General features: G+C 45.0%; 1 protein-coding gene across 2 annotated transcripts in view; it reads left to right on the forward strand.

The window, feature by feature from the left end:
- tbc1d1 (TBC1 (tre-2/USP6, BUB2, cdc16) domain family, member 1) overlaps nt 1-928 on the forward strand; it is a 31,501-nt gene extending 30,573 nt beyond the window's left edge. For both annotated transcript variants that reach the window (XM_076165466.1, XM_076165468.1), the window contains one exon: nt 1-928. This exon is cut by the window's left edge and continues 458 nt beyond it. The gene's annotated coding sequence lies outside the window, so the exon portion shown is untranslated.
- The last annotated feature ends 8,917 nt before the right edge of the window (nt 929-9,845 follow it).

Below are 9,845 nucleotides of genomic sequence, written 5' to 3' on the forward strand. Positions count from 1 at the left end.
AGCTGAAGATGACTCTGTGATTGATCCCAAATGCTTTGACCTCTGTTTGACCTTTCCTCTGATAAATGTAAACGAGCCCGACCACCTCCAGAGACACAAAGACCGACCCAACTACCGCAGCTACTCCTGCACCTGTGTGTGTGCGTGTGTGTGTGTGTGTGTGTGTGACAATATGTCTGTCTAAGAATGTCCTCTCTGCTCCCATCAACGTGTGTGTGTGTGTGCGTGTCAGATGTAACGAGGCTCAAACAGCCAAAGAATGTTGTCCTGATCTACAGCGAGCCTGAACAAAGGCTCACAATCTGACAGAACGACTTATTGATCACTGTTGCACATAAGCAGAATATGCAAAGATTGATTGTTTGTAGGGAGAGAGAGATGAAGAGACGGGTGAAGGAATCATCTTCACGACAGAGCTTTTAAATGGTTAAATGTAAGATAAGCTAAGTGAAAGGTTGAGCTCGAATCCCCTGAGGTCAGAACGTCCACGTCTCCACACGGCGACCGGAGGAGCAACCAGAGTGTATGAGCCGTCATGCTCCTCGTCACACTCCGTGAAGTCGGCTCACAGGGTGACGCTCGTCCGCTCCGTCTCCCAGCCTGTTTGTCCCCGGGAACACGGCGGCGTAGAAAGAAGACGGGACAGTTTGTAGTTTCAGCTGTTAATCATTGACCAGGTTCAAAACACTGAATTCCTTCAGCCCAGGATGCGGCCGAGCGTGTGTGTGTGTGTGTGAATGCATCAGTGTTAGCGTGTGTGTGTGTGTGTGTGCGCTTGTGTAATCTTGTACTCAAGCACTTCACTGATTGCAAACAGTTTGTTGATGTACACTGTAAAGATGTTTCTCCTTGCACATGTTTTTATGTTTTAATTGATTGTTACTATTATTGTATTATTCTACGTTGAAATACATTTCATATCCTTCCAGTACGTGTGCAGCCAGGTTTCTGTGTGTGTGTGTGTGTGTGTGTGTGTGTGTGTGTGTGTGTGTGTACCTCAGGTGTCAGTCTGTTAAAGATAGAGTCGGTGGTAAAGCCTGCTGTCTAAACACGTCAGTCATTTTAAATGCTACATGCTTGATATAAGGTTTCACACATACAGGCCATTTTAAACAGACCTGCATTTGTTTCCAGGAACTGAGGAGACTGTAGGCGAGCGTGTCGGGGCAGGTGGAGCCTGTGTTAGTCTGTGCATGTGTGTGTGTGTGTCTGCAAAGAAAACAGCACAACTCGCACAAACACATCAGAAAAACATGTAGGATAATGAGGAGGAGCGCTTCAGAGTGATGAAGACCTTTAAGCTCTGCTGGGTTTTAGCTTGGGAGGCGTCGGAGCGGTTTGCCTGTCGGCCAATCACAGCCTAGCACAACGCTCTGGTTTTACCGGGGGATTAAGGCGACAAGTTAGAGATGTTCTGGCACGTAAACATACATGTTTATAGGAACACAGAAGTCTCCCCTCGTATTTAGATCTGTAGCTGCTTTCTATCAACCGACCAGCAGAGCAGACCGGAGCTTCAGGGTTAAAGATCATTCCTTTCCTTTTTCTTCCTTCCAGTGAAGCTAAAGAAGTATAGAGTCGCTTCTAAAGCAAAACGACTTCAATCGAGACCAGAAACCAATCGAGTTTGTTCATCAAATCTTTTCTGTGACTAAAGCACGCTGCACACTGTGAGTGTGTGTGTGTGTGTGTGGTGAAAGTGCAGAAATGTGCCTCATACATGATGTGTTCGTGCGGTGTGAGGACGGTCACTGGAGATCCAAGCACGTGTGTGAATAAATCAATGAACAACCACATGATTGAGCTCTGTTACTCAGTGTTTACGTCCGTGTCACTCAAATGTGGGCCCTGACATGACGTTTGAGAAGAATCTGCCTTAGTGAGAGTAGAACCAAAACTTTAACATGAACATATAGAAAGTGTAGCATGTTCTGACTCCATGCATGTGAGGCTTCAAGGTCCCCAGGTGACGTAAGCCCAGGAGGAACAGGCCTGTCTGGGTGTGCAAACAGCAGGACAGGCCTCAGCACACTGGGCGCCCGGGGCAGGATTTGAAATTAGGGCCCCCTTGCAAATCCGACCAAAACAAATACAAAAAAACAGTGCTGGAGCCTCGTCTGCATGTTTTGGATGAGACGGGTCATTACCTTGGAACTTGAACCAAAATACACTATCGGTTATGTTTTTGTTTTTGTTTTAGTTTTTGCTTATCTATCACAGCTTATCTTTACGACAAAACATTTAAACAGAGCCTTTTGGGTTGGGGGTGGGGGGGCGGGGGCGGGGCGTGTTGTAGCCTGCAGGATGTGACAACAGTTTTGGCAGCTGAAGAGTCATTTGGTGCAAAAAGAGCAAATTCTTGAATTCTCAGGCCCTGCCCTACTGATCAAGATGAGCAAATGATGGAATGAAGAGGGAACTCAACTTGGTTAACACTTTACAAATCATTCACTTTATTTCTGAGGCCTGCCAATTCTGTGTTTGACTCACTAATATAACTCTTAGCAGGGTCTGATGCTTAATATGTAGGGCCGGCACTGGCAAATCATTTAGATAAGACTTTGTACGGCAGTGGTGTGTGTGTGAGAGAGTGTGTGTGCTGCAGGTTGAAAAGTTCACCTCTTGCTCATGAGCACTTGCTGGTTGCGTGACTGCGGTTGAAACAGTGACTGTAGGTAGGTTATTTTTTTTAATTTGCCGGTTGAATTAAGTGTACAGACCAGGATTACCTGCTGCCCACGCTGTGTGTTAACAGGGTGTGTGTACTGTGTGTGTGTGTGTGTTGGCGTGTGCCAGGAGTAGTGTCTTTGGCCAGAGTTTTGTTTAATTTGACATGGCATCTGTTTATTCTTCCACACTCCACCCCAAACCCAGCCCGGCCCGGCCCTGCGCCCCACCACATGCCTGTATCCTCCACCCACGCCGCTCAGAGGCGCTGTGGGTTACCACGGCGTAGAGGTGAGCACACACTGATAATAAACCGGATCTGTGAGGTCAGTGTGATATCAAACGTTGCATCCTTTACTGACTCACCTTTAAAACACCCAACGCCTCATTCACACTTTGATTCTGCCTATAAAGTCCTTCAGGCAGGTGTAATGATTAATGAGGCGCTGCTTGTTCCTGATGTGCTGGGCGAAGAAGCTGAGAGTGCATTGGTCAGTACAAAAGGTTTCAGTAAGTTCACAAGAGTTTATTAAGCTGTAAATCCTGATAAGAAGCTGCTACTTGAACCTAAAGCGACCTCATCATCCAGGGCCATTAAGGCCATAAAGTCAGATCCTGATTCAACTGGACTTATTGCCTCAGTAAACCTCCCAGTGTAATATCAGGATCCTCCCTTTGTTGTCAGTTTGGGGCTTTAACATGTTAAATAACTCACAGTGGCGATATGACTGGCAGTTGGTGGGAGTATTTACATTTATGCTCCACTCACATGTGAAGGCGTTCATGTTTCATAGGTGTGAGGGTTTCATGTTTCGGGGGGGGGAAATCCCCTGCTGAGAGTGATCTACGTTTACAGAAGCAACAAAAGGAAAGGAGAGCAAACAGAGTCACCTGCACTCCACACTGAGTTTATGTTTGATTAGTCTAATATGTAGTAGTAAGGTGCTTTGGAAGAACAGCAGGGGGATTCATTTAAATATGCTGCAGGGATGGAGGAGGAGTTGGTTCAGGTCGTGTTGGAATAAAGTGAGTTTGAGGTGGACATCATGCAAGTTAAAGCTTTCAGAAACATATTTACAGGTCGGAAATATCCAGAAACCCTGACATATCCAGTCTGTGGCGCACTGGGAGGAAACACTTCCTTGTGCTGCTTCCCTTAGTAACTCTGATCCGTGCCACATGTGAGCAGTAAATCACTTGTGTCACGTCCTCTATCAGCATTTATGCAACACAACACGTCTCAGCAAAGACAAGCAAACGGTTGGCAAGGAAATTACACATGTATCCCACCCTGTCTGTTTCAACATCAATCCGTGTGTGTGTGTGTGTGTTTGTGTGTGTTTCATCACACCACCCAGACTTTGCAGCTCCACAAGTCTAAACTATGAGTTGACATGTTTAGCGTTGCGTAATCACGTACGCATCAATACATACATTCCACTGTAATCTATATTTGAAAGTTATAGTGAGTTTGTTTACTGTGTGTGTTTGTGTGTGTGTGTGTGTGTGTGAGCCTGCGTGGACTTAGCTGATACACATGACTACGCCACAAAACACAACGCTTCTATAAACAGGCTAATAAATCAGAGATGGAAACATTTAAACAGACTAAAGCTAAAGAAATTGAAAATGAGAACAATAGATAATCAATACATTTGATATTTCTGGAGTCATAGGATAATATTCTATTTAATATATTAATTCATCTTTCATTTCACTGTGTGGGTGCTGAGCTGAGGCGACGTCAGATCACCTCAAAGCTAATTAAAGAAAATATATGATCTTTATTTGGCCCAAGCTTCTGTAATTTTTCGACCATAACATTTAGTTCATCCTGCCAAGACTTAAGTGGATCTGCAGTGATAACACACAAAAACCCCCCGGTTATTAAATTATTATTCCTCTTTTTATTCACAGCCAAAGAGTGAATGTATAGAGGCGGTGTGTGTTCATACACTGATCCCGGCTGTGATTAGGCACCCGGGATCTTTTATTGGGATTCATATCAGGAATGAAGCGGAAATTAAAGTTTCTATTTGTGCCTTTTTTTTGTTTTGGCAACATTTAATGGAGGTGACCTGTCACTTTAAATGGCTTTGTGCTTGAATTAAGAACATGGACAGATGAACTGATTTCGACAAAACTCAGTCGTTGGTGTAGCAAACCCGTTACATTTGAGTGCAAATCTGAACATTGCTTATCGTAAATAGTGTAGTTCACTGTGTAGTGTCCTTGCTAGTCCAGTGTCTGTCTGTGTTTGGGTGTGCTCACCTGTCCCACGTCCAAACCCAAGCGCTCTGGGAAACAAGGTCAAACTTCACCTGCTAGCCTCAAGCGTCGCTGACATCTCACTCGTCTCCTGGGCCGAGCCAAGTTCATGTGCATGGTTACTGAGGTAACCGTGAACACAGACACAAAAACACACCCGAGCTGTCTATTGGGACGGGCTGCAGCAGAGAGTGTGTGAGAGCGTGGGAGAGGACGCAGCTCTGTGAGAAAATGTGTTTCGGAATAAAACAAAAGCAAGCTGGGACAAACGCTGACTAGATGGGTGCAGTTACAATAACACAACACTAGGGGGCTTCAAACGTGACCTATGTTGAATATTTAGAATCGTGTGCATAATACACTATATAGTATAGTGCAGTATAGATTTGACAAACACTCTTTCACACAAACGCACACACAGGCATGTACAGTAAACGCTGCCTTCTTCCGAGGTAGCTAGCACTTAGCCAAAGTTACAGCAGCAGCTAAACATGTCAGACACTCGAGAGAAACACACCGCACACCGCGATGAAGAGCTTAGAAATATTTTGATTTAAATTTCTACATGAGGACATTTTTGTGAAAATATTTGGAAGGAATGTAGGCTGAGGGACATGTGCGTGTAGCTGTGGCTTGTACTCAATTAGCCTACATGTAGCCTTCGTGTAGCCTTCGTGTAGCCTACGTGTAGCCTACATGTAGCCTTAATGTAGCCTTCGTGTGGCCTACGTGTGGCCTACATGGTTTGATTAAAGCGTCTTATTCAAACTTTATGTAAACGTTTATGTACTGTATGTTCATGTAAACGTTGCTAATAAGCCATAAAGTTAAAGCTAAGTCGTGGGTTTCCTCTATTCTCATATGTGAGAGCCTATTAATGTTGATAAATGTGGGGATTGTGTTGTATTTGACCCTAAGATAGAGGCGCCACATGTATGGAGACGTGATGTGAGGTGGTCCTGGTTTGACCTCTGATAATAGTTTGGATGAATCCCCCGCAGACTGGATGAGATCGTTTCCCCACTCGGTGTTTAAGATTTAATATGAGATAGAGAGAGGGGGGGAGAGAGAGAGAGAGAGAGAGAGAGAGAGAGAGAGAGAGAGAGAGAGAGAGAGAAAGAAAGAGAGAGAGAGAGAGAGAGAGAGACAGAGAGAGAGATTATGAAAGAAGAGACAGATTGTATTCGGTCCTGCTGAGTCACAAACTGCTAACAGGGAGCAACAGAGAACACACATCCTCACTGGAAAACTGGGAAGGATGATGTTACAGGGTTTGTGCATGTGTGTGTGTGTGTGTGCATGCATGTGCGTGTGTGGGTGTGTGTGTGTGTGTAAGGGTGTTACTGTTTGCTGTAGAAGGTCAGGCGCCACAGATAGGGTGTGACCACCAGTGTCCTGTCAGCACATCAAGTGTCCACAGAACTCCTCCCTTACCCCCTGCTCGCTCGTTCGCTCTCTCTCTCTCTCTCTCTGTCTCTTCTCTCCCTCTTTTCTCTCTCTCTTTCTATCTCTTTATCTCTCTCTCTCTTTCTTCCTTTCGTCCTCTGAATCAGGGTGTAACCACGACAGCTTCATCAGTTACACAGATCTGTAAAAAGAGAGGAGGTCTTTGTTGGTGTGGTGCATGTGTGCATGTGTGCGTGTGTGTGTGTCAGAGACAGCAGGCAGGTCCGTGTTGGTTGTCGGCACAGAACAATAAAGCTGTCTGTTGGTTATTTCTGAATGTTGGGAAGGAAGCTGTACTCCCCGCAGGGTGGGGAGACGATTCAGAAAAGCCCCCACCCAAAAAACACACACACACACACACACACACACACTGTACTCATGCAGCACGCAAACACACAGACACACACATTGTCAGCTCATAATAGCCTGACTCCCTCCACACACCCCGTCTATCTTTGAGTCCCTTTCTCTGCCGCTCCACCCTTCTTGTACAAGTAATTGTGTCATGGAAGGAGCCGGGCATCTTTCCAACTCTGCCTCCAATAACTGGGCAAATTCCTCCAGGCCTGTGTGTGTGTGTATGTGTGTGTGTGTGTGTGTGTGTTGCTAATTATGTAAGGAGCTTAAAGCTATTGTTCATGAATCTACACAGATTAGCCTTGTATGTAAGCATGGTTACTTTAGCTCTTTAGTCGAGGTTCTTGTCCTTACTTTTTAACTTTTTTCAGAGTAAAATTTGAACTTTTTACTTCTCTCTATCCTTGTCCATCTTTGCTGCCTTCCTTCCTCACTTCAAGCTCTTTCTCTCCTTCATATTCTCGTCTCTCCTTTTTCCTTGAATCCTTCCTTCCTTCCTTCCTTCCTTCCTTCCTTCCTTCCTTCCTTCCTTCCTTCCTTCCTCTCTATTAGCCTTTATGTACTCAATATATTACTTAATAAACCGTTTGGAGTAAATGGCACTGTTGTTGTTTCCACTTTTCTGTGACGGTGATGTAATGGGTCAGAGTTCACATTCAGGGTTGTGCGTCAGACAGTAGTTTGCTCTGATCTGTTTGGAGAAGGAGGCGCCCACTGAGTGGTGAAAGTTCAGGGGCCCCAGGGTGCTGCCAGGGTGGGATTACTTTCAAAATGATCCTTTATTTACTCTTTTTGACTGTGAGCCTGAGATGGACGCGTGAACCGATAGAAGCAGCGTTTGTTACGTCCAAATGAAGCTGAAGCGATGTGTTTCATTATGGACTTCATGATCTCGCACCCACCGCGTCCTCTCCTTGGATCAGGACTCTCGTGTTGTATCTGTGTCTATGGACCGGTATGTCTCTTTGTGTTTGTCTTCTTCTCGTCCTCCAGCTTCCTTTTGGAATTGGAATTCCTGTCGCTTCTGTTCATTGCATTTTCCGCTTCTGGAACAAAGGTCGGAAAAACAAACAAATGTCAACAAAGCCCATCAGTTCATCTGTCAAGAAGAGATCAACAGATGAAGTTGAAACTAACCTTTGCGTGGGTGTGTGTGTGTGTTGATGTGTGAGAACATGAATCGTCTCACACAACACAACCCCCAATCGCTTTTTAATGAGAAACAAACAGAAGAAGAACTGTTGTTCCATTTAGTGTGGCTTTGCCTTTATCTTGATATCAAACAGTGTCTCAAACAGTGATACGTGCAATGCACACACACACACACACACACACACACTATGATTCTTGAAGTGCATAAATACTGATGCCAGAGGGATTTTGGCTTTAGAAGACATGAACAATTATTGTGCTAAATTATGCAGTGTGTGTGTGTGTGTGTGTGTGTGTGTGTGTGTGTGTGTGTGTGTGTGTGTGTGTGTGTGTGTGTCTGCCATCCCGCCTGTCTGCTGGTGGGCGATCCAGAGACAGAGCTGTGATTGTTCCCAATTGTGACGTTAATACAGCTCAGAGCGAGAGTCACCTGCCGTTGTTACACACTCAGCATTCACATACACACACACATAAACACGGACAGAAAACACACTCCAGATCGTAATCTGCCTCTCTCTCTCACACACACACACACACACACACACACACACAGACGCACACACATGCAGGTACGTGATAGGAGCCATTTTACAGTTGATCCAGAGTTGGCAGCTGTCAGATCAGGCTGGAAGTCATCCAGGCCTCGTTTGCATACCATCCCCCAAATTTATAAAGTGTAATCTATGACTGAATCACTCAGAAACAACACACACACACACACACACACACACACACACACTCGTGCACGCCGACGCATTGCAGAAGAGTTTTTTCTTACTGACTTGTAATGTGTGCGATCAATCATAATCATCCTAATCAGTGGCGGATCAGAGGAGCGGGCGTATGGAGTCTGAAGGAGCGAGAGGGTGTGACGCCTCCAGGGTTTGGGTTCCATCTTGTGAAGTATTTATAAGATTGTGTTCATTTTTTAATAATAGCCTGTAATGAAAACACATCCAAAATGTTTCTATGTTGGTTTTGAAACTCCCCTACTGCTTTACCGGTGAATGAAAGGTGACATTTGGAGAGAGAGAGAGGTTTTGATAGGAGAGCCTAGATGAAACAACGAGTCGTCTCCTCTTGTCACTCTGTTAGTTTGTTAAATGACAGCGAGTCTTCAAAACAGGAAGCTGCATATTAACACACAAGTTGTAATGTCGTTGTGTATCTGCACACACACACACACACACACACACACACACACACACACACACACACACACAACAATGAGGCTGTGTGAGGGAGTGGCAGGGAGTTTTATGTTACCTGCCCAAAACCACAGCTGAGTCACTGCAGGATCCCAAACATACAAACTCGCAAACCACCGTCCCACGTGACAGCACAACCTTTATATGGAAAGATCCGCGCGGGTATTTCTGCCGCCATCCTGTGTGTATGTATGTGTGTATATGGGTGTGTGTGTGTGTGAGAGAGAGAGGAATACAGTCATTCAATCAACAGTGTGGCGCCCTCAGGGAAGGTTCAATTCAATGATAATTATGGTTTACCCTTTTAAGTTCTGCCTGAACACGCCTACCTCAGTTCACACCCTAGACAGAGTGTGTGTGTTGCCATCACTGTTATTGACATGGAAGTGATTTGATTGATTTTTCCATCGATGGATTCATTGAAATCAGTTTGTTTTTTGAATTTTCAGAGTGATTTGCTGCTTTTCCGTCGACGTGTTTCTCTCATCCTGCAGGCCGGCACAGAGAAGAACAGGAAGAACATATTTGACCTTTGACCTAAAGCAAAGGGTTCGTATTCGGGTCAATTTTAAATGTGAAAATGCTGATCACATGGGGAACACACACTGACTCTGTGTTTGAGGCAAAGATTGGCTCATGTTGTTCAATAGACTGTAGATTGGTTTGGCTGCTTGGCTTTGCTGTGTTTGGTTACTCAGCAGGAATGCAGGTGTCAGATTTCATCTCACCTCTTCATCTTCTAGTGAA

The sequence above is a fragment of the Genypterus blacodes genome, unplaced genomic scaffold, assembly GCF_046128005.1.
Source record: "Genypterus blacodes isolate CSIRO-AG114 ecotype Tasmania unplaced genomic scaffold, CSIRO-AGI_Gbla_v1 ptg000145l_1, whole genome shotgun sequence".
Classification (NCBI taxonomy): Eukaryota; Metazoa; Chordata; class Actinopteri; order Ophidiiformes; family Ophidiidae; genus Genypterus; species Genypterus blacodes.